This window comes from Phyllobates terribilis, unplaced genomic scaffold, assembly GCF_046119375.1.
Source record: "Phyllobates terribilis strain yellow unplaced genomic scaffold, ASM4611937v1 Scaffold_40__1_contigs__length_11209783, whole genome shotgun sequence".
Classification (NCBI taxonomy): domain Eukaryota; kingdom Metazoa; phylum Chordata; class Amphibia; order Anura; family Dendrobatidae; genus Phyllobates; species Phyllobates terribilis.
The window spans coordinates 4,230,679-4,257,605 of NW_027362800.1; the positions used below are offsets into that span (position 1 = coordinate 4,230,679).

The following is a 26,927-nucleotide window of genomic DNA, read 5'->3' on the forward strand; positions in this document are numbered from 1 at the left end:
CCTGCACTTTTCGGCTTGCTGCTGCTGCAATCCACGCGTTTTAGATCTGCATAACTCCACCTCTTTTAGCACAGTACCCTCAACCCCCGGCTGTTCCCACCCGCCTCAACACCGTTGGAAGGGAGAAGAACCAATTAAGGCGGGGGGGGGGGGGGGTGGAACGAGCAGCTGTCTACCCTTAGCAGGAGGGTTGCTGATTAATTACCTCTCCTGCTGCTGCTGCTGCTGGCTGTCCAGCAGCAGACTGAAGGTGGCTGCTGCTGTGCGCAGGTATATAAAGGCTCAGAGCCTATTATGACACGCGCAGCCAGCGTTCCATTGCCACATTCCGTCTACTGCAGGCGGGATACCTGGATGGCTGAATGTCACTGAGAAGCTCACAGAGACCGCCATAAGCAACAGTTTAAAAGAATGCCACAGACTAATCAACCAAACTTTTTGGGTTGGTTTCTCTTTTATAGTCTGCAGGCATTAAATGAAAGAAGTCAGTGTTCCAGCAGAGGGAGACAACGTTTCAGAAAAGGCATTGTAGCAAACCAAAAAAGAAATTTTAAGCGCAGCAGAGTAACCAGCTCACATACCTGTTAGCTCAGGTGAGTTTAAAAGGCTGCTGTTGATAACAAGGGCATTTGCTAAATAGATGGTGTGTGTGCAACAATATACTGAAAGGTCAATTATATTGTGCAGCTTATCTCACCACCTGTAGTTATTTAGGTGAAAGCTCCAAAATGCTTGCCTAATATGTCTGTTTATCCAAAAGGAAGTATAGAGGGAGAGCTAGATAGATAGCATTGCATTACATTACATTACATGGCAATGCAATGCACAGTTGCTGAAGTTGAACCAAAATGAGCTTGTCATCTGGCTTCTGCAACTTTTAACATGAAAAATCCAATGAGGAGAAGAAAAGCAAAGCCAAAGAGTCCATCCCAAAATCTGACAAACAAGCAAAATGAACAAAAAGCATTGAATTCAATTCTTTCTGATTTTAGAAACTGCATTAAAGAAGGGGTGCACCGGTCCTGGAGATACTGCAATACCAGGTCAATGCGTGGAGTGGACAGAGCAAGCTCTTTTTCCATCTCCCTGTTCTAAAAATCCATTAATATATGGTCCCCAGATAGGAGACGTATCAGATATTAAACTGATAAGAACAGATACTACACTTGATCTTAGCCAAAAGGCCGAGAAGCGATAACCAGAATTGGTTTCCGACTACGGTGCCACCCAAGGATTCTGAAAAGTCCATTTGTGGAGATGGCCACCTGGACTCCCGTTAAGAAGACATGCTGTCAACCTCTAGATCCCTCACATGCCTGCACTTTTCGGCTTGCTGCTGCTGCAATCCACGCGTTTTAGATCTGCATAACTCCACCTCTTTTAGCACAGTACCCTCAACCCCCGGCTGTTCCCACCCGCCTCAACACCGTTGGAAGGGAGGAGAACCAATTAAGGCGGGGGGGGGGTGGAACGAGCAGCTGTCTACCCTTAGCAGGAGGGTTGCTGATTAATTACCTCTCCTGCTGCTGCTGCTGCTGGCTGTCCAGCAGCAGACTGAAGGTGGCTGCTGCTGTGCGCAGGTATATAAAGGCTCAGAGCCTATTATGACACGCGCAGCCAGCGTTCCATTGCCACATTCCGTCTACTGCAGGCGGGATACCTGGATGGCTGAATGTCACTGAGAAGCTCACAGAGACCGCCATAAGCAACAGTTTAAAAGAATGCCACAGACTAATCAACCAAACTTTTTGGGTTGGTTTCTCTTTTATAGTCTGCAGGCATTAAATGAAAGAAGTCAGTGTTCCAGCAGAGGGAGACAACGTTTCAGAAAAGGCATTGTAGCAAACCAAAAAAGAAATTTTAAGCGCAGCAGAGTAACCAGCTCACATACCTGTTAGCTCAGGTGAGTTTAAAAGGCTGCTGTTGATAACAAGGGCATTTGCTAAATAGATGGTGTGTGTGCAACAATATACTGAAAGGTCAATTATATTGTGCAGCTTATCTCACCACCTGTAGTTATTTAGGTGAAAGCTCCAAAATGCTTGCCTAATATGTCTGTTTATCCAAAAGGAAGTATAGAGGGAGAGCTAGATAGATAGCATTGCATTACATTACATTACATGGCAATGCAATGCACAGTTGCTGAAGTTGAACCAAAATGAGCTTGTCATCTGGCTTCTGCAACTTTTAACATGAAAAATCCAATGAGGAGAAGAAAAGCAAAGCCAAAGAGTCCATCCCAAAATCCGACAAACAAGCAAAATGAACAAAAAGCATTGAATTCAATTCTTTCTGATTTTAGAAACTGCATTAAAGAAGGGGTGCACCAGTCCTGGAGATACTGCAATACCAGGTCAATGCGTGGAGTGGACAGAGCAAGCTCTTTTTCCATCTCCCTGTTCTAAAAATCCATTTAATATATGGTCCCCAGATAGGGGACGTATCAGATATTAAACTGATAAGAACAGATACTACACTTGATCTTAGCCAAAAGGCCGAGAAGCGATAACCAGAATTGGTTTCCGACTACGGTGCCACCCAAGGATTCTGAAAAGTCCATTTGTGGAGATGGCCACCTGGACTCCCGTTAAGAAGACATGCTGTCAACCTCTAGATCCCTCACATGCCTGCACTTTTCGGCTTGCTGCTGCTGCAATCCACGCGTTTTAGATCTGCATAACTCCACCTCTTTTAGCAGAGTACCCTCAACCCCCGGCTGTTCCCACCCGCCTCAACACCGTTGGAAGGGAGGAGAACCAATTAAGGCGGGGGGGGGTGGAACGAGCAGCTGTCTACCCTTAGCAGGAGGGTTGCTGATTAATTACCTCTCCTGCTGCTGCTGCTGGCTGTCCAGCAGCAGACTGAAGGTGGCTGCTGCTGTGCGCAGGTATATAAAGGCTCAGAGCCTATTATGACACGCGCAGCCAGCGTTCCATTGCCACATTCCGTCTACTGCAGGCGGGATACCTGGATGGCTGAATGTCACTGAGAAGCTCACAGAGACCGCCATAAGCAACAGTTTAAAAGAATGCCACAGACTAATCAACCAAACTTTTTGGGTTGGTTTCTCTTTTATAGTCTGCAGGCATTAAATGAAAGAAGTCAGTGTTCCAGCAGAGGGAGACAACGTTTCAGAAAAGGCATTGTAGCAAACCAAAAAAGAAATTTTAAGCGCAGCAGAGTAACCAGCTCACATACCTGTTAGCTCAGGTGAGTTTAAAAGGCTGCTGTTGATAACAAGGGCATTTGCTAAATAGATGGTGTGTGTGCAACAATATACTGAAAGGTCAATTATATTGTGCAGCTTATCTCACCACCTGTAGTTATTTAGGTGAAAGCTCCAAAATGCTTGCCTAATATGTCTGTTTATCCAAAAGGAAGTATAGAGGGAGAGCTAGATAGATAGCATTGCATTACATTACATTACATGGCAATGCAATGCACAGTTGCTGAAGTTGAACCAAAATGAGCTTGTCATCTGGCTTCTGCAACTTTTAACATGAAAAATCCAATGAGGAGAAGAAAAGCAAAGCCAAAGAGTCCATCCCAAAATCCGACAAACAAGCAAAATGAACAAAAAGCATTGAATTCAATTCTTTCTGATTTTAGAAACTGCATTAAAGAAGGGGTGCACCGGTCCTGGAGATACTGCAATACCAGGTCAATGCGTGGAGTGGACAGAGCAAGCTCTTTTTCCATCTCCCTGTTCTAAAATTCCATTTAATATATGGTCCCCAGATAGGGGACGTATCAGATATTAAACTGATAAGAACAGATACTACACTTGATCTTAGCCAAAAGGCCGAGAAGCGATAACCAGAATTGGTTTCCGACTACGGTGCCACCCAAGGATTCTGAAAAGTCCATTTGTGGAGATGGCCACCTGGACTCCCGTTAAGAAGACATGCTGTCAACCTCTAGATCCCTCACATGTCTGCACTTTTCGGCTTGCTGCTGCTGCAATCCACGCGTTTTAGATCTGCATAACTCCACCTCTTTTAGCACAGTACCCTCAACCCCCGGCTGTTCCCACCCGCCTCAACACCGTTGGAAGGGAGGAGAACCAATTAAGGCGGGGGGGGGGGTGGAACGAGCAGCTGTCTACCCTTAGCAGGAGGGTTGCTGATTAATTACCTCTCCTGCTGCTGCTGCTGCTGGCTGTCCAGCAGCAGACTGAAGGTGGCTGCTGCTGTGCGCAGGTATATAAAGGCTCAGAGCCTATTATGACACGCGCAGCCAGCGTTCCATTGCCACATTCCGTCTACTGCAGGCGGGATACCTGGATGGCTGAATGTCACTGAGAAGCTCACAGAGACCGCCATAAGCAACAGTTTAAAAGAATGCCACAGACTAATCAACCAAACTTTTTGGGTTGGTTTCTCTTTTATAGTCTGCAGGCATTAAATGAAAGAAGTCAGTGTTCCAGCAGAGGGAGACAACGTTTCAGAAAAGGCATTGTAGCAAACCAAAAAAGAAATTTTAAGCGCAGCAGAGTAACCAGCTCACATACCTGTTAGCTCAGGTGAGTTTAAAAGGCTGCTGTTGATAACAAGGGCATTTGCTAAATAGATGGTGTGTGTGCAACAATATACTGAAAGGTCAATTATATTGTGCAGCTTATCTCACCACCTGTAGTTATTTAGGTGAAAGCTCCAAAATGCTTGCCTAATATGTCTGTTTATCCAAAAGGAAGTATAGAGGGAGAGCTAGATAGATAGCATTGCATTACATTACATTACATGGCAATGCAATGCACAGTTGCTGAAGTTGAACCAAAATGAGCTTGTCATCTGGCTTCTGCAACTTTTAACATGAAAAATCCAATGAGGAGAAGAAAAGCAAAGCCAAAGAGTGCATCCCAAAATCCGACAAACAAGCAAAATGAACAAAAAGCATTGAATTCAATTCTTTCTGATTTTAGAAACTGCATTAAAGAAGGGGTGCACCGGTCCTGGAGATACTGCAATACCAGGTCAATGCGTGGAGTGGACAGAGCAAGCTCTTTTTCCATCTCCCTGTTCTAAAAATCCATTTAATATATGGTCCCCAGATAGGGGACGTATCAGATATTAAACTGATAAGAACAGATACTACACTTGATCTTAGCCAAAAGGCCGAGAAGCGATAACCAGAATTGGTTTCCGACTACGGTGCCACCCAAGGATTCTGAAAAGTCCATTTGTGGAGATGGCCACCTGGACTCCCGTTAAGAAGACATGCTGTCAACCTCTAGATCCCTCACATGCCTGCACTTTTCGGCTTGCTGCTGCTGCAATCCACGCGTTTTAGATCTGCATAACTCCACCTCTTTTAGCACAGTACCCTCAACCCCCGGCTGTTCCCACCCGCCTCAACACCGTTGGAAGGGAGGAGAACCAATTAAGGCGGGGGGGGGGGTGGAACGAGCAGCTGTCTACCCTTAGCAGGAGGGTTGCTGATTAATTACCTCTCCTGTTGCTGCTGCTGCTGGCTGTCCAGCAGCAGACTGAAGGTGGCTGCTGCTGTGCGCAGGTATATAAAGGCTCAGAGCCTATTATGACACGCGCAGCCAGCGTTCCATTGCCACATTCCGTCTACTGCAGGCGGGATACCTGGATGGCTGAATGTCACTGAGAAGCTCACAGAGACCGCCATAAGCAACAGTTTAAAAGAATGCCACAGACTAATCAACCAAACTTTTTGGGTTGGTTTCTCTTTTATAGTCTGCAGGCATTAAATGAAAGAAGTCAGTGTTCCAGCAGAGGGAGACAACGTTTCAGAAAAGGCATTGTAGCAAACCAAAAAAGAAATTTTAAGTGCAGCAGAGTAACCAGCTCACATACCTGTTAGCTCAGGTGAGTTTAAAAGGCTGCTGTTGATAACAAGGGCATTTGCTAAATAGATGGTGTGTGTGCAACAATATACTGAAAGGTCAATTATATTGTGCAGCTTATCTCACCACCTGTAGTTATTTAGGTGAAAGCTCCAAAATGCTTGCCTAATATGTCTGTTTATCCAAAAGGAAGTATAGAGGGAGAGCTAGATAGATAGCATTGCATTACATTACATTACATGGCAATGCAATGCACAGTTGCTGAAGTTGAATCAAAATGAGCTTGTCATCTGGCTTCTGCAACTTTTAACATGAAAAATCCAATGAGGAGAAGAAAAGCAAAGCCAAAGAGTCCATCCCAAAATCCGACAAACAAGCAAAATGAACAAAAAGCATTGAATTCAATTCTTTCTGATTTTAGAAACTGCATTAAAGAAGGGGTGCACCGGTCCTGGAGATACTGCAATACCAGGTCAATGCGTGGAGTGGACAGAGCAAGCTCTTTTTCCATCTCCCTGTTCTAAAAATCCATTTAATATATGGTCCCCAGATAGGGGACGTATCAGATATTAAACTGATAAGAACAGATACTACACTTGATCTTAGCCAAAAGGCCGAGAAGCGATAACCAGAATTGGTTTCCGACTACGGTGCCACCCAAGGATTCTGAAAAGTCCATTTGTGGAGATGGCCACCTGGACTCCCGTTAAGAAGACATGCTGTCAACCTCTAGATCCCTCACATGCCTGCACTTTTCGGCTTGCTGCTGCTGCAATCCACGCGTTTTAGATCTGTATAACTCCACCTCTTTTAGCACAGTACCCTCAACCCCCGGCTGTTCCCACCCGCCTCAACACCGTTGGAAGGGAGGAGAACCAATTAAGGCGGGGGTGGGGGTGGAACGAGCAGCTGTCTACCCTTAGCAGGAGGGTTGCTGATTAATTACCTCTCCTGCTGCTGCTGCTGCTGGCTGTCCAGCAGCAGACTGAAGGTGGCTGCTGCTGTGCGCAGGTATATAAAGGCTCAGAGCCTATTATGACACGCGCAGCCAGCGTTCCATTGCCACATTCCGTCTACTGCAGGCGGGATACCTGGATGGCTGAATGTCACTGAGAAGCTCACAGAGACCGCCATAAGCAACAGTTTAAAAGAATGCCACAGACTAATCAACCAAACTTTTTGGGTTGGTTTCTCTTTTATAGTCTGCAGGCATTAAATGAAAGAAGTCAGTGTTCCAGCAGAGGGAGACAACGTTTCAGAAAAGGCATTGTAGCAAACCAAAAAAGAAATTTTAAGCGCAGCAGAGTAACCAGCTCACATACCTGTTAGCTCAGGTGAGTTTAAAAGGCTGCTGTTGATAACAAGGGCATTTGCTAAATAGATGGTGTGTGTGCAACAATATACTGAAAGGTCAATTATATTGTGCAGCTTATCTCACCACCTGTAGTTATTTAGGTGAAAGCTCCAAGATGCTTGCCTAATATGTCTGTTTATCCAAAAGGAAGTATAGAGGGAGAGCTAGATAGATAGCATTGCATAACATTACATTACATGGCAATGCAATGCACAGTTGCTGAAGTTGAACCAAAATGAGCTTGTCATCTGGCTTCTGCAACTTTTAACATGAAAAATCCAATGAGGAGAAGAAAAGCAAAGCCAAAGAGTCCATCCCAAAATCCGACAAACAAGCAAAATGAACAAAAAGCATTGAATTCAATTCTTTCTGATTTTAGAAACTGCATTAAAGAAGGGGTGCACCGGTCCTGGAGATACTGCAATACCAGGTCAATGCGTGGAGTGGACAGAGCAAGCTCTTTTTCCATCTCCCTGCTCTAAAAATCCATTTAATATATGGTCCCCAGATAGGGGACGTATCAGATATTAAACTGATAAGAACAGATACTACACTTGATCTTAGCCAAAAGGCCGAGAAGCGATAACCAGAATTGGTTTCCGACTACGGTGCCACCCAAGGATTCTGAAAAGTCCATTTGTGGAGATGGCCACCTGGACTCCCGTTAAGAAGACATGCTGTCAACCTCTAGATCCCTCACATGCCTGCACTTTTCGGCTTGCTGCTGCTGCAATCCACGCGTTTTAGATCTGCATAACTCCACCTCTTTTAGCACAGTACCCTCAACCCCCGGCTGTTCCCACCCGCCTCAACACCGTTGGAAGGGAGGAGAACCAATTAAGGCGGGGGGGGGGGTGGAACGAGCAGCTGTCTACCCTTAGCAGGAGGGTTGCTGATTAATTACCTCTCCTGCTGCTGCTGCTTCTGGCTGTCCAGCAGCAGACTGAAGGTGGCTGCTGCTGTGCGCAGGTATATAAAGGCTCAGAGCCTATTATGACACGCGCAGCCAGCGTTCCATTGCCACATTCCGTCTACTGCAGGCGGGATACCTGGATGGCTGAATGTCACTGAGAAGCTCACAGAGACCGCCATAAGCAACAGTTTAAAAGAATGCCACAGACTAATCAACCAAACTTTTTGGGTTGGTTTCTCTTTTATAGTCTGCAGGCATTAAATGAAAGAAGTCAGTGTTCCAGCAGAGGGAGACAACGTTTCAGAAAAGGCATTGTAGCAAACCAAAAAAGAAATTTTAAGCGCAGCAGAGTAACCAGCTCACATACCTGTTAGCTCAGGTGAGTTTAAAAGGCTGCTGTTGATAACAAGGGCATTTGCTAAATAGATGGTGTGTGTGCAACAATATACTGAAAGGTCAATTATATTGTGCAGCTTATCTCACCACCTGTAGTTATTTAGGTGAAAGCTCCAAAATGCTTGCCTAATATGTCTGTTTATCCAAAAGGAAGTATAGAGGGAGAGCTAGATAGATAGCATTGCATTACATTACATTACATGGCAATGCAATGCACAGTTGCTGAAGTTGAACCAAAATGAGCTTGTCATCTGGCTTCTGCAACTTTTAACATGAAAAATCCAATGAGGAGAAGAAAAGCAAAGCCAAAGAGTCCATCCCAAAATCCGACAAACAAGCAAAATGAACAAAAAGCATTGAATTCAATTCTTTCTGATTTTAGAAACTGCATTAAAGAAGGGGTGCACCGGTCCTGGAGATACTGCAATACCAGGTCAATGCGTGGAGTGGACAGAGCAAGCTCTTTTTCCATCTCCCTGCTCTAAAAATCCATTTAATATATGGTCCCCAGATAGGGGACGTATCAGATATTAAACTGATAAGAACAGATACTACACTTGATCTTAGCCAAAAGGCCGAGAAGCGATAACCAGAATTGGTTTCCGACTACGGTGCCACCCAAGGATTCTGAAAAGTCCATTTGTGGAGATGGCCACCTGGACTCCCGTTAAGAAGACATGCTGTCAACCTCTAGATCCCTCACATGCCTGCACTTTTCGGCTTGCTGCTGCTGCAATCCACGCGTTTTAGATCTGCATAACTCCACCTCTTTTAGCACAGTACCCTCAACCCCCGGCTGTTCCCACCCGCCTCAACACCGTTGGAAGGGAGGAGAACCAATTAAGGCGGGGGGGAGGTGGAACGGGCAGCTGTCTACCCTTAGCAGGAGGGTTGCTGATTAATTACCTCTCCTGCTGCTGCTGCTGCTTCCTGTCCAGCAGCAGACTGAAGGTGGCTGCTGCTGTGCGCAGGTATATAAAGGCTCAGAGCCTATTATGACACGCGCAGCCAGCGTTCCATTGCCACATTCCGTCTACTGCAGGCGGGATACCTGGATGGCTGAATGTCACTGAGAAGCTCACAGAGACCGCCATAAGCAACAGTTTAAAAGAATGCCACAGACTAATCAACCAAACTTTTTGGGTTGGTTTCTCTTTTATAGTCTGCAGGCATTAAATGAAAGAAGTCAGTGTTCCAGCAGAGGGAGACAACGTTTCAGAAAAGGCATTGTAGCAAACCAAAAAAGAAATTTTAAGCGCAGCAGAGTAACCAGCTCACATACCTGTTAGCTCAGGTGAGTTTAAAAGGCTGCTGTTGATAACAAGGGCATTTGCTAAATAGATGGTGTGTGTGCAACAATATACTGAAAGGTCAATTATATTGTGCAGCTTATCTCACCACCTGTAGTTATTTAGGTGAAAGCTCCAAAATGCTTGCCTAATATGTCTGTTTATCCAAAAGGAAGTATAGAGGGAGAGCTAGATAGATAGCATTGCATTACATTACATTACATGGCAATGCAATGCACAGTTGCTGAAGTTGAACCAAAATGAGCTTGTCATCTGGCTTCTGCAACTTTTAACATGAAAAATCCAATGAGGAGAAGAAAAGCAAAGCCAAAGAGTCCATCCCAAAATCCGACAAACAAGCAAAATGAACAAAAAGCATTGAATTCAATTCTTTCTGATTTTAGAAACTGCATTAAAGAAGGGGTGCACCGGTCCTGGAGATACTGCAATACCAGGTCAATGCGTGGAGTGGACAGAGCAAGCTCTTTTTCCATCTCCCTGTTCTAAAAATCCATTTAATATATGGTCCCCAGATAGGGGACGTATCAGATATTAAACTGATAAGAACAGATACTACACTTGATCTTAGCCAAAAGGCCGAGAAGCGATAACCAGAATTGGTTTCCGACTACGGTGCCACCCAAGGATTCTGAAAAGTCCATTTGTGGAGATGGCCACCTGGACTCCCGTTAAGAAGACATGCTGTCAACCTCTAGATCCCTCACATGCCTGCACTTTTCGGCTTGCTGCTGCTGCAATCCACGCGTTTTAGATCTGCATAACTCCACCTCTTTTAGCACAGTACCCTCAACCCCCGGCTGTTCCCACCCGCCTCAACACCGTTGGAAGGGAGGAGAACCAATTAAGGCGGGGGTGGGGGTGGAACGAGCAGCTGTCTACCCTTAGCAAGAGGGTTGCTGATTAATTACCTCTCCTGCTGCTGCTGCTGCTGGCTGTCCAGCAGCAGACTGAAGGTGGCTGCTGCTGTGCGCAGGTATATAAAGGCTCAGAGCCTATTATGACACGCGCAGCCAGCGTTCCATTGCCACATTCCGTCTACTGCAGGCGGGATACCTGGATGGCTGAATGTCACTGAGAAGCTCACAGAGACCGCCATAAGCAACAGTTTAAAAGAATGCCACAGACTAATCAACCAAACTTTTTGGGTTGGTTTCTCTTTTATAGTCTGCAGGCATTAAATGAAAGAAGTCAGTGTTCCAGCAGAGGGAGACAACGTTTCAGAAAAGGCATTGTAGCAAACCAAAAAAGAAATTTTAAGCGCAGCAGAGTAACCAGCTCACATACCTGTTAGCTCAGGTGAGTTTAAAAGGCTGCTGTTGATAACAAGGGCATTTGCTAAATAGATGGTGTGTGTGCAACAATATACTGAAAGGTCAATTATATTGTGCAGCTTATCTCACCACCTGTAGTTATTTAGGTGAAAGCTCCAAAATGCTTGCCTAATATGTCTGTTTATCCAAAAGGAAGTATAGAGGGAGAGCTAGATAGATAGCATTGCATTACATTACATTACATGGCAATGCAATGCACAGTTGCTGAAGTTGAACCAAAATGAGCTTGTCATCTGGCTTCTGCAACTTTTAACATGAAAAATCCAATGAGGAGAAGAAAAGCAAAGCCAAAGAGTCCATCCCAAAATCCGACAAACAAGCAAAATGAACAAAAAGCATTGAATTCAATTCTTTCTGATTTTAGAAACTGCATTAAAGAAGGGGTGCACCGGTCCTGGAGATACTGCAATACCAGGTCAATGCGTGGAGTGGACAGAGCAAGCTCTTTTTCCATCTCCCTGCTCTAAAAATCCATTTAATATATGGTCCCCAGATAGGGGACGTATCAGATATTAAACTGATAAGAACAGATACTACACTTGATCTTAGCCAAAAGGCCGAGAAGCGATAACCAGAATTGGTTTCCGACTACGGTGCCACCCAAGGATTCTGAAAAGTCCATTTGTGGAGATGGCCACCTGGACTCCCGTTAGGAAGACATGCTGTCAACCTCTAGATCCCTCACATGCCTGCACTTTTCGGCTTGCTGCTGCTGCAATCCACGCGTTTTAGATCTGCATAACTCCACCTCTTTTAGCACAGTACCCTCAACCCCCGGCTGTTCCCACCCGCCTCAACACCGTTGGAAGGGAGGAGAACCAATTAAGGCAGGGGGGGGTGGAACGAGCAGCTGTCTACCCTTAGCAGGAGGGTTGCTGATTAATTACCTCTCCTGCTGCTGCTGCTGCTGGCTGTCCAGCAGCAGACTGAAGGTGGCTGCTGCTGTGCGCAGGTATATAAAGGCTCAGAGCCTATTATGACACGCGCAGCCAGCGTTCCATTGCCACATTCCGTCTACTGCAGGCGGGATACCTGGATGGCTGAATGTCACTGAGAAGCTCACAGAGACCGCCATAAGCAACAGTTTAAAAGAATGCCACAGACTAATCAACCAAACTTTTTGGGTTGGTTTCTCTTTTATAGTCTGCAGGCATTAAATGAAAGAAGTCAGTGTTCCAGCAGAGGGAGACAACGTTTCAGAAAAGGCATTGTAGCAAACCAAAAAAGAAATTTTAAGCGCAGCAGAGTAACCAGCTCACATACCTGTTAGCTCAGGTGAGTTTAAAAGGCTGCTGTTGATAACAAGGGCATTTGCTAAATAGATGGTGTGTGTGCAACAATATACTGAAAGGTCAATTATATTGTGCAGCTTATCTCACCACCTGTAGTTATTTAGGTGAAAGCTCCAAAATGCTTGCCTAATATGTCTGTTTATCCAAAAGGAAGTATAGAGGGAGAGCTAGATAGATAGCATTGCATTACATTACATTACATGGCAATGCAATGCACAGTTGCTGAAGTTGAACCAAAATGAGCTTGTCATCTGGCTTCTGCAACTTTTAACATGAAAAATCCAATGAGGAGAAGAAAAGCAAAGCCAAAGAGTCCATCCCAAAATCCGACAAACAAGCAAAATGAACAAAAAGCATTGAATTCAATTCTTTCTGATTTTAGAAACTGCATTAAAGAAGGGGTGCACCGGTCCTGGAGATACTGCAATACCAGGTCAATGCGTGGAGTGGACAGAGCAAGCTCTTTTTCCATCTCCCTGTTCTAAAAATCCATTTAATATATGGTCCCCAGATAGGGGACGTATCAGATATTAAACTGATAAGAACAGATACTACACTTGATCTTAGCCAAAAGGCCGAGAAGCGATAACCAGAATTGGTTTCCGACTACGGTGCCACCCAAGGATTCTGAAAAGTCCATTTGTGGAGATGGCCACCTGGACTCCCGTTAAGAAGACATGCTGTCAACCTCTAGATCCCTCACATGCCTGCACTTTTCGGCTTGCTGCTGCTGCAATCCACGCGTTTTAGATCTGCATAACTCCACCTCTTTTAGCACAGTACCCTCAACCCCCGGCTGTTCCCACCCGCCTCAACACCGTTGGAAGGGAGGAGAACCAATTAAGGCGGGGGGGGGGGTGGAACGAGCAGCTGTCTACCCTTAGCAGGAGGGTTGCTGATTAATTACCTCTCCTGCTGCTGCTGCTGCTGGCTGTCCAGCAGCAGACTGAAGGTGGCTGCTGCTGTGCGCAGGTATATAAAGGCTCAGAGCCTATTATGACACGCGCAGCCAGCGTTCCATTGCCACATTCCGTCTACTGCAGGCGGGATACCTGGATGGCTGAATGTCACTGAGAAGCTCACAGAGACCGCCATAAGCAACAGTTTAAAAGAATGCCACAGACTAATCAACCAAACTTTTTGGGTTGGTTTCTCTTTTATAGTCTGCAGGCATTAAATGAAAGAAGTCAGTGTTCCAGCAGAGGGAGACAACGTTTCAGAAAAGGCATTGTAGCAAACCAAAAAAGAAATTTTAAGCGCAGCAGAGTAACCAGCTCACATACCTGTTAGCTCAGGTGAGTTTAAAAGGCTGCTGTTGATAACAAGGGCATTTGCTAAATAGATGGTGTGTGTGCAACAATATACTGAAAGGTCAATTATATTGTGCAGCTTATCTCACCACCTGTAGTTATTTAGGTGAAAGCTCCAAAATGCTTGCCTAATATGTCTGTTTATCCAAAAGGAAGTATAGAGGGAGAGCTAGATAGATAGCATTGCATTACATTACATGGCAATGCAATGCACAGTTGCTGAAGTTGAACCAAAATGAGCTTGTCATCTGGCTTCTGCAACTTTTAACATGAAAAATCCAATGAGGAGAAGAAAAGCAAAGCCAAAGAGTCCATCCCAAAATCCGACAAACAAGCAAAATGAACAAAAAGCATTGAATTCAATTCTTTCTGATTTTAGAAACTGCATTAAAGAAGGGGTGCACCAGTCTTGGAGATACTGCAATACCAGGTCAATGCGTGGAGTGGACAGAGCAAGCTCTTTTTCCATCTCCCTGTTCTAAAAATCCATTTAATATATGGTCCCCAGATAGGGGACGTATCAGATATTAAACTGATAAGAACAGATACTACACTTGATCTTAGCCAAAAGGCCGAGAAGCGATAACCAGAATTGGTTTCCGACTACGGTGCCACCCAAGGATTCTGAAAAGTCCATTTGTGGAGATGGCCACCTGGACTCCCGTTAAGAAGACATGCTGTCAACCTCTAGATCCCTCACATGCCTGCACTTTTCGGCTTGCTGCTGCTGCAATCCACGCGTTTTAGATCTGCATAACTCCACCTCTTTTAGCACAGTACCCTCAACCCCCGGCTGTTCCCACCCGCCTCAACACCGTTGGAAGGGAGGAGAACCAATTAGGCGGGGGGGGGGGTGGAACGAGCAGCTGTCTACCCTTAGCAGGAGGGTTGCTGATTAATTACCTCTCCTGCTGCTGCTGCTGCTGGCTGTCCAGCAGCAGACTGAAGGTGGCTGCTGCTGTGCGCAGGTATATAAAGGCTCAGAGCCTATTATGACACGCGCAGCCAGCGTTCCATTGCCACATTCCGTCTACTGCAGGCGGGATACCTGGATGGCTGAATGTCACTGAGAAGCTCACAGAGACCGCCATAAGCAACAGTTTAAAAGAATGCCACAGACTAATCAACCAAACTTTTTGGGTTGGTTTCTCTTTTATAGTCTGCAGGCATTAAATGAAAGAAGTCAGTGTTCCAGCAGAGGGAGACAACGTTTCAGAAAAGGCATTGTAGCAAACCAAAAAAGAAATTTTAAGCGCAGCAGAGTAACCAGCTCACATACCTGTTAGCTCAGGTGAGTTTAAAAGGCTGCTGTTGATAACAAGGGCATTTGCTAAATAGATGGTGTGTGTGCAACAATATACTGAAAGGTCAATTATATTGTGCAGCTTATCTCACCACCTGTAGTTATTTAGTTGAAAGCTCCAAAATGCTTGCCTAATATGTCTGTTTATCCAAAAGGAAGTATAGAGGGAGAGCTAGATAGATAGCATTGCATTACATTACATTACATGGCAATGCAATGCACAGTTGCTGAAGTTGAACCAAAATGAGCTTGTCATCTGGCTTCTGCAACTTTTAACATGAAAAATCCAATGAGGAGAAGAAAAGCAAAGCCAAAGAGTCCATCCCAAAATCCGACAAACAAGCAAAATGAACAAAAAGCATTGAATTCAATTCTTTCTGATTTTAGAAACTGCATTAAAGAAGGGGTGCACCGGTCCTGGAGATACTGCAATACCAGGTCAATGCGTGGAGTGGACAGAGCAAGCTCTTTTTCCATCTCCCTGTTCTAAAAATCCATTTAATATATGGTCCCCAGATAGGGGACGTATCAGATATTAAACTGATAAGAACAGATACTACACTTGATCTTAGCCAAAAGGCCGAGAAGCGATAACCAGAATTGGTTTCCGACTACGGTGCCACCCAAGTATTCTGAAAAGTCCATTTGTGGAGATGGCCACCTGGACTCCCGTTAAGAAGACATGCTGTCAACCTCTAGATCCCTCACATGCCTGCACTTTTCGGCTTGCTGCTGCTGCAATCCACGCGTTTTAGATCTGCATAACTCCACCTCTTTTAGCACAGTACCCTCAACCCCCGGCTGTTCCCACCCGCCTCAACACCGTTGGAAGGGAGGAGAACCAATTAAGGCGGGGGGGGGGGGTGGAACGAGCAGCTGTCTACCCTTAGCAGGAGGGTTGCTGATTAATTACCTCTCCTGCTGCTGCTGCTGCTGGCTGTCCAGCAGCAGACTGAAGGTGGCTGCTGCTGTGCGCAGGTATATAAAGGCTCAGAGCCTATTATGACACGCGCAGCCAGCGTTCCATTGCCACATTCCGTCTACTGCAGGCGGGATACCTGGATGGCTGAATGTCACTGAGAAGCTCACAGAGACCGCCATAAGCAACAGTTTAAAAGAATGCCACAGACTAATCAACCAAACTTTTTGGGTTGGTTTCTCTTTTATAGTCTGCAGGCATTAAATGAAAGAAGTCAGTGTTCCAGCAGAGGGAGACAACGTTTCAGACAAGGCATTGTAGCAAACCAAAAAAGAAATTTTAAGCGCAGCAGAGTAACCAGCTCACATACCTGTTAGCTCAGGTGAGTTTAAAAAGCTGCTGTTGATAACAAGGGCATTTGCTAAATAGATGGTGTGTGTGCAACAATATACTGAAAGGTCAATTATATTGTGCAGCTTATCTCACCACCTGTAGTTTTTTAGGTGAAAGCTCCAAAATGCTTGCCTAATATGTCTGTTTATCCAAAAGGAAGTATAGAGGGAGAGCTAGATAGATAGCATTGCATTACATTACATTACATGGCAATGCAATGCACAGTTGCTGAAGTTGAACCAAAATGAGCTTGTCATCTGGCTTCTGCAACTTTTAACATGGAAAATCCAATGAGGAGAAGAAAAGCAAAGCCAAAGAGTCCATCCCAAAATCCGACAAACAAGCAAAATGAACAAAAAGCATTGAATTCAATTCTTTCTGATTTTAGAAACTGCATTAAAGAAGGGGTGCACCGGTCCTGGAGATACTGCAATACCAGGTCAATGCGTGGAGTGGACAGAGCAAGCTCTTTTTCCATCTCCCTGTTCTAAAAATCCATTTAATATATGGTCCCCAGATAGGGGACGTATCAGATATTAAACTGATAAGAACAGATACTACACTTGATCTTAGCCAAAAGGCCGAGAAGCGATAACCAGAATTGGTTTCCGACTACGGTGCCACCCAAGGATTCTGAAAAGTCCATTTGTGGAGATGGCCACCTGGACTCCCGTTAAGAAGACATGCTGTCAACCTCTAGATCCCTCACATGCCTGCACTTTTCGGCTTGCTGCTGCTGCAATCCACGCGTTTTAGATCTGCATAACTCCACCTCTTTTAGCACAGTACCCTCAACCCCCGGCTGTTCCCACCCGCCTCAACACCGTTGGAAGGGAGGAGAACCAATTAAGGCGGGGGGGGGGGTGGAACGAGCAGCTGTCTACCCTTAGCAGGAGGGTTGCTGATTAATTACCTCTCCTGCTGCTGCTGCTGCTGGCTGTCCAGCAGCAGACTGAAGGTGGCTGCTGCTGTGCGCAGGTATATAAAGGCTCAGAGCCTATTATGACACGCGCAGCCAGCGTTCCATTGCCACATTCCGTCTACTGCAGGCGGGATACCTGGATGGCTGAATGTCACTGAGAAGCTCACAGAGACCGCCATAAGCAACAGTTTAAAAGAATGCCACAGACTAATCAACCAAACTTTTTGGGTTGGTTTCTCTTTTATAGTCTGCAGGCATTAAATGAAAGAAGTCAGTGTTCCAGCAGAGGGAGACAACGTTTCAGAAAAGGCATTGTAGCAAACCAAAAAAGAAATTTTAAGCGCAGCAGAGTAACCAGCTCACATACCTGTTAGCTCAGGTGAGTTTAAAAGGCTGCTGTTGATAACAAGGGCATTTGCTAAATAGATGGTGTGTGTGCAACAATATACTGAAAGGTCAATTATATTGTGCAGCTTATCTCACCACCTGTAGTTATTTAGGTGAAAGCTCCAAAATGCTTGCCTAATATGTCTGTTTATCCAAAAGGAAGTATAGAGGGAGAGCTAGATAGATAGCATTGCATTACATTACATTACATGGCAATGCAATGCACAGTTGCTGAAGTTGAACCAAAATGAGCTTGTCATCTGGCTTCTGCAACTTTTAACATGAAAAATCCAATGAGGAGAAGAAAAGCAAAGCCAAAGAGTCCATCCCAAAATCCGACAAACAAGCAAAATGAACAAAAAGCATTGAATTCAATTCTTTCTGATTTTAGAAACTGCATTAAAGAAGGGGTGCACCGGTCCTGGAGATACTGCAATACCAGGTCAATGCGTGGAGTGGACAGAGCAAGCTCTTTTTCCATCTCCCTGTTCTAAAAATCCATTTAATATATGGTCCCCAGATAGGGGACGTATCAGATATTAAACTGATAAGAACAGATACTACACTTGATCTTAGCCAAAAGGCCGAGAAGCGATAACCAGAATTGGTTTCCGACTACGGTGCCACCCAAGGATTCTGAAAAGTCCATTTGTGGAGATGGCCACCTGGACTCCCGTTAAGAAGACATGCTGTCAACCTCTAGATCCCTCACATGCCTGCACTTTTCGGCTTGCTGCTGCTGCAATCCACGCGTTTTAGATCTGCATAACTCCACCTCTTTTAGCACAGTACCCTCAACCCCCGGCTGTTCCCACCCGCCTCAACACCGTTGGAAGGGAGGAGAACCAATTAAGGCGGGGGGGGGGGTGGAACGAGCAGCTGTCTACCCTTAGCAGGAGGGTTGCTGATTAATTACCTCTCCTGCTGCTGCTGCTGCTGGCTGTCCAGCAGCAGACTGAAGGTGGCTGCTGCTGTGCGCAGGTATATAAAGGCTCAGAGCCTATTATGACACGCGCAGCCAGCGTTCCATTGCCACATTCCGTCTACTGCAGGCGGGATACCTTGATGGCTGAATGTCACTGAGAAGCTCACAGAGACCGCCATAAGCAACAGTTTAAAAGAATGCCACAGACTAATCAACCAAACTTTTTGGGTTGGTTTCTCTTTTATAGTCTGCAGGCATTAAATGAAAGAAGTCAGTGTTCCAGCAGAGGGAGACAACGTTTCAGAAAAGGCATTGTAGCAAACCAAAAAAGAAATTTTAAGCGCAGCAGAGTAACCAGCTCACATACCTGTTAGCTCAGGTGAGTTTAAAAGGCTGCTGTTGATAACAAGGGCATTTGCTAAATAGATGGTGTGTGTGCAACAATATACTGAAAGGTCAATTATATTGTGCAGCTTATCTCACCACCTGTAGTTATTTAGGTGAAAGCTCCAAAATGCTTGCATAATATGTCTGTTTATCCAAAAGGAAGTATAGAGGGAGAGCTAGATAGATAGCATTGCATTACATTACATTACATGGCAATGCAATGCACAGTTGCTGAAGTTGAACCAAAATGAGCTTGTCATCTGGCTTCTGCAACTTTTAACATGAAAAATCCAATGAGGAGAAGAAAAGCAAAGCCAAAGAGTCCATCCCAAAATCCGACAAACAAGCAAAATGAACAAAAAGCATTGAATTCAATTCTTTCTGATTTTAGAAACTGCATTAAAGAAGGGGTGCACCGGTCCTGGAGATACTGCAATACCAGGTCAATGCGTGGAGTGGACAGAGCAAGCTCTTTTTCCATCTCCCTGTTCTAAAAATCCATTTAATATATGGTCCCCAGATAGGGGACGTATCAGATATTAAACTGATAAGAACAGATACTACACTTGATCTTAGCCAAAAGGCCGAGAAGCGATAACCAGAATTGGTTTCCGACTACGGTGCCACCCAAGGATTCTGAAAAGTCCATTTGTGGAGATGGCCACCTGGACTCCCGTTAAGAAGACATGCTGTCATCCTCTAGATCCCTCACATGCCTGCACTTTTCGGCTTGCTGCTGCTGCAATCCACGCGTTTTAGATCTGCATAACTCCACCTCTTTTAGCACAGTACCCTCAACCCCCGGCTGTTCCCACCCGCCTCAACACCGTTGGAAGGGAGGAGAACCAATTAAGGCGGGGGGGGGGGGGGTGGAACGAGCAGCTGTCTACCCTTAGCAGGAGGGTTGCTGATTAATTACCTCTCCTGCTGCTGCTGCTGCTGGCTGTCCAGCAGCAGACTGAAGGTGGCTGCTGCTGTGCGCAGGTATATAAAGGCTCAGAGCCTATTATGACACGCGCAGCCAGCGTTCCATTGCCACATTCCGTCTACTGCAGGCGGGATACCTGGATGGCTGAATGTCACTGAGAAGCTCACAGAGACCGCCATAAGCAACAGTTTAAAAGAATGCCACAGACTAATCAACCAAACTTTTTGGGTTGGTTTCTCTTTTATAGTCTGCAGGCATTAAATGAAAGAAGTCAGTGTTCCAGCAGAGGGAGACAACGTTTCAGAAAAGGCATTGTAGCAAACCAAAAAAGAAATTTTAAGCGCAGCAGAGTAACCAGCTCACATACCTGTTAGCTCAGGTGAGTTTAAAAGGCTGCTGTTGATAACAAGGGCTTTTGCTAAATAGATGGTGTGTGTGCAACAATATACTGAAAGGTCAATTATATTGTGCAGCTTATCTCACCACCTGTAGTTATTTAGGTGAAAGCTCCAAAATGCTTGCCTAATATGTCTGTTTATCCAAAAGGAAGTATAGAGGGAGAGCTAGATAGATAGCATTGCATTACATTACATTACATGGCAATGCAATGCACAGTTGCTGAAGTTGAACCAAAATGAGCTTGTCATCTGGCTTCTGCAACTTTTAACATGAAAAATCCAATGAGGAGAAGAAAAGCAAAGCCAAAGAGTCCATCCCAAAATCCGACAAACAAGCAAAATGAACAAAAAGCATTGAATTCAATTCTTTCTGATTTTAGAAACTGCATTAAAGAAGGGGTGCACCGGTCCTGGAGATACTGCAATACCAGGTCAATGCGTGGAGTGGACAGAGCAAGCTCTTTTTCCATCTCCCTGTTCTAAAAATCCATTTAATATATGGTCCCCAGATAGGGGACGTATCAGATATTAAACTGATAAGAACAGATACTACACTTGATCTTAGCCAAAAGGCCGAGAAGCGATAACCAGAATTGGTTTCCGACTACGGTGCCACCCAAGGATTCTGAAAAGTCCATTTGTGGAGATGGCCACCTGGACTCCCGTTAAGAAGACATGCTGTCAACCTCTAGATCCCTCACATGCCTGCACTTTTCGGCTTGCTGCTGCTGCAATCCACGCGTTTTAGATCTGCATAACTCCACCTCTTTTAGCACAGTACCCTCAACCCCCGGCTGTTCCCACCCGCCTCAACACCGTTGGAAGGGAGGAGAACCAATTAAGGCGGGGGGGGGGTGGAACGAGCAGCTGTCTACCCTTAGCAGGAGGGTTGCTGATTAATTACCTCTCCTGCTGCTGCTGCTGCTGGCTGTCCAGCAGCAGACTGAAGGTGGCTGCTGCTGTGCGCAGGTATATAAAGGCTCAGAGCCTATTATGACACGCGCAGCCAGCGTTCCATTGCCACATTCCGTCTACTGCAGGCGGGATACCTGGATGGCTGAATGTCACTGAGAAGCTCACAGAGACCGCCATAAGCAACAGTTTAAAAGAATGCCACAGACTAATCAACCAAACTTTTTGGGTTGGTTTCTCTTTTATAGTCTGCAGGCATTAAATGAAAGAAGTCAGTGTTCCAGCAGAGGGAGACAACATTTCAGAAAAGGCATTGTAGCAAACCAAAAAAGAAATTTTAAGCGCAGCAGAGTAACCAGCTCACATACCTGTTAGCTCAGGTGAGTTTAAAAGGCTGCTGTTGATAACAAGGGCATTTGCTAAATAGATGGTGTGTGTGCAACAATATACTGAAAGGTCAATTATATTGTGCAGCTTATCTCACCACCTGTAGTTATTTAGGTGAAAGCTCCAAAATGCTTGCCTAATATGTCTGTTTATCCAAAAGGAAGTATAGAGGGAGAGCTAGATAGATAGCATTGCATTACATTACATTACATGGCAATGCAATGCACAGTTGCTGAAGTTGAACCAAAATGAGCTTGTCATCTGGTTTCTGCAACTTTTAACATGAAAAATCCAATGAGGAGAAGAAAAGCAAAGCCAAAGAGTCCATCCCAAAATCCGACAAACAAGCAAAATGAACAAAAAGCATTGAATTCAATTCTTTCTGATTTTAGAAACTGCATTAAAGAAGGGGTGCACCGGTCCTGGAGATACTGCAATACCAGGTCAATGCGTGGAGTGGACAGAGCAAGCTCTTTTTCCATCTCCCTGTTCTAAAAATCCATTTAATATATGGTCCCCAGATAGGGGACGTATCAGATATTAAACTGATAAGAACAGATACTACACTTGATCTTAGCCAAAAGGCCGAGAAGCGATAACCAGAATTGGTTTCCGACTACGGTGCCACCCAAGGATTCTGAAAAGTCCATTTGTGGAGATGGCCACCTGGACTCGCGTTAAGAAGACATGCTGTCAACCTCTAGATCCCTCACATGCCTGCACTTTTCGGCTTGCTGCTGCTGCAATCCACGCGTTTTAGATCTGCATAACTCCACCTCTTTTAGCACAGTACCCTCAACCCCCGGCTGTTCCCACCCGCCTCAACACCGTTGGAAGGGAGGAGAACCAATTAAGGCGGGGGGGGGGGTGGAACGAGCAGCTGTCTACCCTTAGCAGGAGGGTTGCTGATTAATTACCTCTCCTGCTGCTGCTGCTGGCTGTCCAGCAGCAGACTGAAGGTGGCTGCTGCTGTGCGCAGGTATATAAAGGCTCAGAGCCTATTATGACACGCGCAGCCAGCATTCCATTGCCACATTCCGTCTACTGCAGGCGGGATACCTGGATGGCTGAATGTCACTGAGAAGCTCACAGAGACCGCCATAAGCAACAGTTTAAAAGAATGCCACAGACTAATCAACCAAACTTTTTGGGTTGGTTTCTCTTTTATAGTCTGCAGGCATTAAATGAAAGAAGTCAGTGTTCCAGCAGAGGGAGACAACGTTTCAGAAAAGGCATTGTAGCAAACCAAAAAAGAAATTTTAAGCGCAGCAGAGTAACCAGCTCACATACCTGTTAGCTCAGGTGAGTTTAAAAGGCTGCTGTTGATAACAAGGGCATTTGCTAAATAGATGGTGTGTGTGCAACAATATACTGAAAGGTCAATTATATTGTGCAGCTTATCTCACCACCTGTAGTTATTTAGGTGAAAGCTCCAAAATGCTTGCCTAATATGTTTGTTTATCCAAAAGGAAGTATAGAGGGAGAGCTAGATAGATAGCATTGCATTACATTACATTACATGGCAATGCAATGCACAGTTGCTGAAGTTGAACCAAAATGAGCTTGTCATCTGGCTTCTGCAACTTTTAACATGAAAAATCCAATGAGGAGAAGAAAAGCAAAGCCAAAGAGTCCATCCCAAAATCCGACAAACAAGCAAAATGAACAAAAAGCATTGAATTCAATTCTTTCTGATTTTAGAAACTGCATTAAAGAAGGGGTGCACCGGTCCTGGAGATACTGCAATACCAGGTCAATGCGTGGAGTGGACAGAGCAAGCTCTTTTTCCATCTCCCTGTTCTAAAAATCCATTTAATATATGGTCCCCAGATAGGGGACGTATCAGATATTAAACTGATAAGAACAGATACTACACTTGATCTTAGCCAAAAGGCCGAGAAGCGATAACCAGAATTGGTTTCCGACTACGGTGCCACCCAAGGATTCTGAAAAGTCCATTTGTGGAGATGGCCACCTGGACTCCCGTTAAGAAGACATGCTGTCAACCTCTAGATCCCTCACATGCCTGCACTTTTCGGCTTGCTGCTGCTGCAATCCACGCGTTTTAGATCTGCATAACTCCACCTCTTTTAGCACAGTACCCTCAACCCCCGGCTGTTCCCACCCGCCTCAACACCGTTGGAAGGGAGGAGAACCAATTAAGGCGGGGGGGGGGTGGAACGAGCAGCTGTCTACCCTTAGCAGGAGGGTTGCTGATTAATTACCTCTCCTGCTGCTGCTGCTGCTGGCTGTCCAGCAGCAGACTGAAGGTGGCTGCTGCTGTGCGCAGGTATATAAAGGCTCAGAGCCTATTATGACACGCGCAGCCAGCGTTCCATTGCCACATTCCGTCTACTGCAGGCGGGATACCTGGATGGCTGAATGTCACTGAGAAGCTCACAGAGACCGCCATAAGCAACAGTTTAAAAGAATGCCACAGACTAATCAACCAAACTTTTTGGGTTGGTTTCTCTTTTATAGTCTGCAGGCATTAAATGAAAGAAGTCAGTGTTCCAGCAGAGGGAGACAACGTTTCAGAAAAGGCATTGTAGCAAACCAAAAAAGAAATTTTAAGCGCAGCAGAGTAACCAGCTCACATACCTGTTAGCTCAGGTGAGTTTAAAAGGCTGCTGTTGATAACAAGGGTATTTGCTAAATAGATGGTGTGTGTGCAACAATATACTGAAAGGTCAATTATATTGTGCAGCTTCTCTCACCACCTGTAGTTATTTAGGTGAAAGCTCCAAAATGCTTGCCTAATATGTCTGTTTATCCAAAAGGAAGTATAGAGGGAGAGCTAGATAGATAGCATTGCATTACATTACATTACATGGCAATGCAATGCACAGTTGCTGAAGTTGAACCAAAATGAGCTTGTCATCTGGCTTCTGCAACTTTTAACATGAAAAATCCAATGAGGAGAAGAAAAGCAAAGCCAAAGAGTCCATCCCAAAATCCGACAAACAAGCAAAATGAACAAAAAGCATTGAATTCAATTCTTTCTGATTTTAGAAACTGCATTAAAGAAGGGGTGCACCGGTCCTGGAGATACTGCAATACCAGGTCAATGCGTGGAGTGGACAGAGCAAGCTCTTTTTCCATCTCCCTGTTCTAAAAATCCATTTAATATATGGTCCCCAGATAGGGGACGTATCAGATATTAAACTGATAAGAACAGATACTACACTTGATCTTAGCCAAAAGGCCGAGAAGCGATAACCAGAATTGGTTTCCGACTACGGTGCCACCCAAGGATTCTGAAAAGTCCATTTGTGGAGATGGCCACCTGGACTCCCGTTAAGAAGACATGCTGTCAACCTCTAGATCCCTCACATGCCTGCACTTTTCGGCTTGCTGCTGCTGCAATCCACGCGTTTTAGATCTGCATAACTCCACCTCTTTTAGCACAGTACCCTCAACCCCCGGCTGTTCCCACCCGCCTCAACACCGTTGGAAGGGAGGAGAACCAATTAATGCGGGGGGGGGGGGTGGAACGAGCAGCTGTCTACCCTTAGCAGGAGGGTTGCTGATTAATTACCTCTCCTGCTGCTGCTGCTGCTGGCTGTCCAGCAGCAGACTGAAGGTGGCTGCTGCTGTGCGCAGGTATATAAAGGCTCAGAGCCTATTATGACACGCGCAGCCAGCGTTCCATTGCCACATTCCGTCTACTGCAGGCGGGATACCTGGATGGCTGAATGTCACTGAGAAGCTCACAGAGACCGCCATAAGCAACAGTTTAAAAGAATGCCACAGACTAATCAACCAAACTTTTTGGGTTGGTTTCTCTTTTATAGTCTGCAGGCATTAAATGAAAGAAGTCAGTGTTCCAGCAGAGGGAGACAACGTTTCAGAAAAGGCATTGTAGCAAACCAAAAAAGAAATTTTAAGCGCAGCAGAGTAACCAGCTCACATACCTGTTAGCTCAGGTGAGTTTAAAAGGCTGCTGTTGATAACAAGGGCATTTGCTAAATAGATGGTGTGTGTGCAACAATATACTGAAAGGTCAATTATATTGTGCAGCTTATCTCACCACCTGTAGTTATTTAGGTGAAAGCTCCAAAATGCTTGCCTAATATGTTTGTTTATCCAAAAGGAAGTATAGAGGGAGAGCTAGATAGATAGCATTGCATTACATTACATTACATGGCAATGCAATGCACAGTTGCTGAAGTTGAACCAAAATGAGCTTGTCATCTGGCTTCTGCAACTTTTAACATGAAAAATCCAATGAGGAGAAGAAAAGCAAAGCCAAAGAGTCCATCCCAAAATCCGACAAACAAGCAAAATGAACAAAAAGCATTGAATTCAATTCTTTCTGATTTTAGAAACTGCATTAAAGAAGGGGTGCACCGGTCCTGGAGATACTGCAATACCAGGTCAATGCGTGGAGTGGACAGAGCAAGCTCTTTTTCCATCTCCCTGTTCTAAAAATCCATTTAATATATGGTCCCCAGATAGGGGACGTATCAGATATTAAACTGATAAGAACAGATACTACACTTGATCTTAGCCAAAAGGCCGAGAAGCGATAACCAGAATTGGTTTCCGACTACGGTGCCACCCAAGGATTCTGAAAAGTCCATTTGTGGAGATGGCCACCTGGACTCCCGTTAAGAAGACATGCTGTCAACCTCTAGATCCCTCACATGCCTGCACTTTTCGGCTTGCTGCTGCTGCAATCCACGCGTTTTAGATCTGCATAACTCCACCTCTTTTAGCACAGTACCCTCAACCCCCGGCTGTTCCCACCCGCCTCAACACCGTTGGAAGGGAGGAGAACCAATTAAGGCGGGGGGGGGTGGAACGAGCAGCTGTCTACCCTTAGCAGGAGGGTTGCTGATTAATTACCTCTCCTGCTGCTGCTGCTGCTGCTGGCTGTCCAGCAGCAGACTGAAGGTGGCTGCTGCTGTGCGCAGGTATATAAAGGCTCAGAGCCTATTATGACACGCGCAGCCAGCGTTCCATTGCCACATTCCGTCTACTGCAGGCGGGATACCTGGATGGCTGAATGTCACTGAGAAGCTCACAGAGACCGCCATAAGCAACAGTTTAAAAGAATGCCACAGACTAATCAACCAAACTTTTTGGGTTGGTTTCTCTTTTATAGTCTGCAGGCATTAAATGAAAGAAGTCAGTGTTCCAGCAGAGGGAGACAACGTTTCAGAAAAGGCATTGTAGCAAACCAAAAAAGAAATTTTAAGCGCAGCAGAGTAACCAGCTCACATACCTGTTAGCTCAGGTGAGTTTAAAAGGCTGCTGTTGATAACAAGGGCATTTGCTAAATAGATGGTGTGTGTGCAACAATATACTGAAAGGTCAATTATATTGTGCAGCTTATCTCACCACCT

General features: G+C 45.2%; 20 non-coding genes across 20 annotated transcripts; all 20 read right to left on the reverse strand.

Annotated features, from left to right (window-relative positions):
* Positions 1-1,006: 1,006 nt before the first annotated feature.
* LOC141185561 (U2 spliceosomal RNA) lies at positions 1,007-1,196 on the reverse strand. The gene has a single exon (XR_012260213.1). It is a non-coding gene; the product is annotated as a U2 spliceosomal RNA (small nuclear RNA).
* Positions 1,197-2,316: 1,120 nt separating this feature from the next.
* On the reverse strand, positions 2,317-2,507 carry LOC141184232 (U2 spliceosomal RNA). Its single transcript, XR_012259007.1, has one exon. It is a non-coding gene; the product is annotated as a U2 spliceosomal RNA (small nuclear RNA).
* Positions 2,508-3,623: 1,116 nt separating this feature from the next.
* LOC141184498 (U2 spliceosomal RNA) lies at positions 3,624-3,814 on the reverse strand. Its single transcript, XR_012259247.1, has one exon. It is a non-coding gene; the product is annotated as a U2 spliceosomal RNA (small nuclear RNA).
* Positions 3,815-4,935: 1,121 nt separating this feature from the next.
* LOC141187272 (U2 spliceosomal RNA) lies at positions 4,936-5,126 on the reverse strand. The gene has a single exon (XR_012261474.1). It is a non-coding gene; the product is annotated as a U2 spliceosomal RNA (small nuclear RNA).
* A 1,121-nt stretch (positions 5,127-6,247) lies between these two features.
* On the reverse strand, positions 6,248-6,438 carry LOC141187273 (U2 spliceosomal RNA). Its single transcript, XR_012261475.1, has one exon. It is a non-coding gene; the product is annotated as a U2 spliceosomal RNA (small nuclear RNA).
* Positions 6,439-7,559: 1,121 nt separating this feature from the next.
* Positions 7,560-7,750, reverse strand: LOC141191219 (U2 spliceosomal RNA). Its single transcript, XR_012265218.1, has one exon. It is a non-coding gene; the product is annotated as a U2 spliceosomal RNA (small nuclear RNA).
* A 1,121-nt stretch (positions 7,751-8,871) lies between these two features.
* Positions 8,872-9,062, reverse strand: LOC141191220 (U2 spliceosomal RNA). The gene has a single exon (XR_012265219.1). It is a non-coding gene; the product is annotated as a U2 spliceosomal RNA (small nuclear RNA).
* Positions 9,063-10,182: 1,120 nt separating this feature from the next.
* On the reverse strand, positions 10,183-10,373 carry LOC141187275 (U2 spliceosomal RNA). Its single transcript, XR_012261476.1, has one exon. It is a non-coding gene; the product is annotated as a U2 spliceosomal RNA (small nuclear RNA).
* Positions 10,374-11,494: 1,121 nt separating this feature from the next.
* Positions 11,495-11,685, reverse strand: LOC141191221 (U2 spliceosomal RNA). The gene has a single exon (XR_012265220.1). It is a non-coding gene; the product is annotated as a U2 spliceosomal RNA (small nuclear RNA).
* A 1,119-nt stretch (positions 11,686-12,804) lies between these two features.
* On the reverse strand, positions 12,805-12,995 carry LOC141187276 (U2 spliceosomal RNA). Its single transcript, XR_012261477.1, has one exon. It is a non-coding gene; the product is annotated as a U2 spliceosomal RNA (small nuclear RNA).
* A 1,116-nt stretch (positions 12,996-14,111) lies between these two features.
* Positions 14,112-14,302, reverse strand: LOC141185199 (U2 spliceosomal RNA). The gene has a single exon (XR_012259884.1). It is a non-coding gene; the product is annotated as a U2 spliceosomal RNA (small nuclear RNA).
* A 1,120-nt stretch (positions 14,303-15,422) lies between these two features.
* Positions 15,423-15,613, reverse strand: LOC141187278 (U2 spliceosomal RNA). The gene has a single exon (XR_012261479.1). It is a non-coding gene; the product is annotated as a U2 spliceosomal RNA (small nuclear RNA).
* Positions 15,614-16,735: 1,122 nt separating this feature from the next.
* On the reverse strand, positions 16,736-16,926 carry LOC141187279 (U2 spliceosomal RNA). Its single transcript, XR_012261480.1, has one exon. It is a non-coding gene; the product is annotated as a U2 spliceosomal RNA (small nuclear RNA).
* A 1,121-nt stretch (positions 16,927-18,047) lies between these two features.
* LOC141187280 (U2 spliceosomal RNA) lies at positions 18,048-18,238 on the reverse strand. The gene has a single exon (XR_012261481.1). It is a non-coding gene; the product is annotated as a U2 spliceosomal RNA (small nuclear RNA).
* A 1,121-nt stretch (positions 18,239-19,359) lies between these two features.
* LOC141187281 (U2 spliceosomal RNA) lies at positions 19,360-19,550 on the reverse strand. Its single transcript, XR_012261482.1, has one exon. It is a non-coding gene; the product is annotated as a U2 spliceosomal RNA (small nuclear RNA).
* A 1,124-nt stretch (positions 19,551-20,674) lies between these two features.
* Positions 20,675-20,865, reverse strand: LOC141187282 (U2 spliceosomal RNA). The gene has a single exon (XR_012261483.1). It is a non-coding gene; the product is annotated as a U2 spliceosomal RNA (small nuclear RNA).
* A 1,120-nt stretch (positions 20,866-21,985) lies between these two features.
* LOC141187283 (U2 spliceosomal RNA) lies at positions 21,986-22,176 on the reverse strand. The gene has a single exon (XR_012261484.1). It is a non-coding gene; the product is annotated as a U2 spliceosomal RNA (small nuclear RNA).
* A 1,118-nt stretch (positions 22,177-23,294) lies between these two features.
* LOC141187284 (U2 spliceosomal RNA) lies at positions 23,295-23,485 on the reverse strand. Its single transcript, XR_012261485.1, has one exon. It is a non-coding gene; the product is annotated as a U2 spliceosomal RNA (small nuclear RNA).
* Positions 23,486-24,605: 1,120 nt separating this feature from the next.
* Positions 24,606-24,796, reverse strand: LOC141187286 (U2 spliceosomal RNA). The gene has a single exon (XR_012261486.1). It is a non-coding gene; the product is annotated as a U2 spliceosomal RNA (small nuclear RNA).
* Positions 24,797-25,918: 1,122 nt separating this feature from the next.
* On the reverse strand, positions 25,919-26,109 carry LOC141187287 (U2 spliceosomal RNA). Its single transcript, XR_012261487.1, has one exon. It is a non-coding gene; the product is annotated as a U2 spliceosomal RNA (small nuclear RNA).
* Positions 26,110-26,927: the final 818 nt, after the last annotated feature.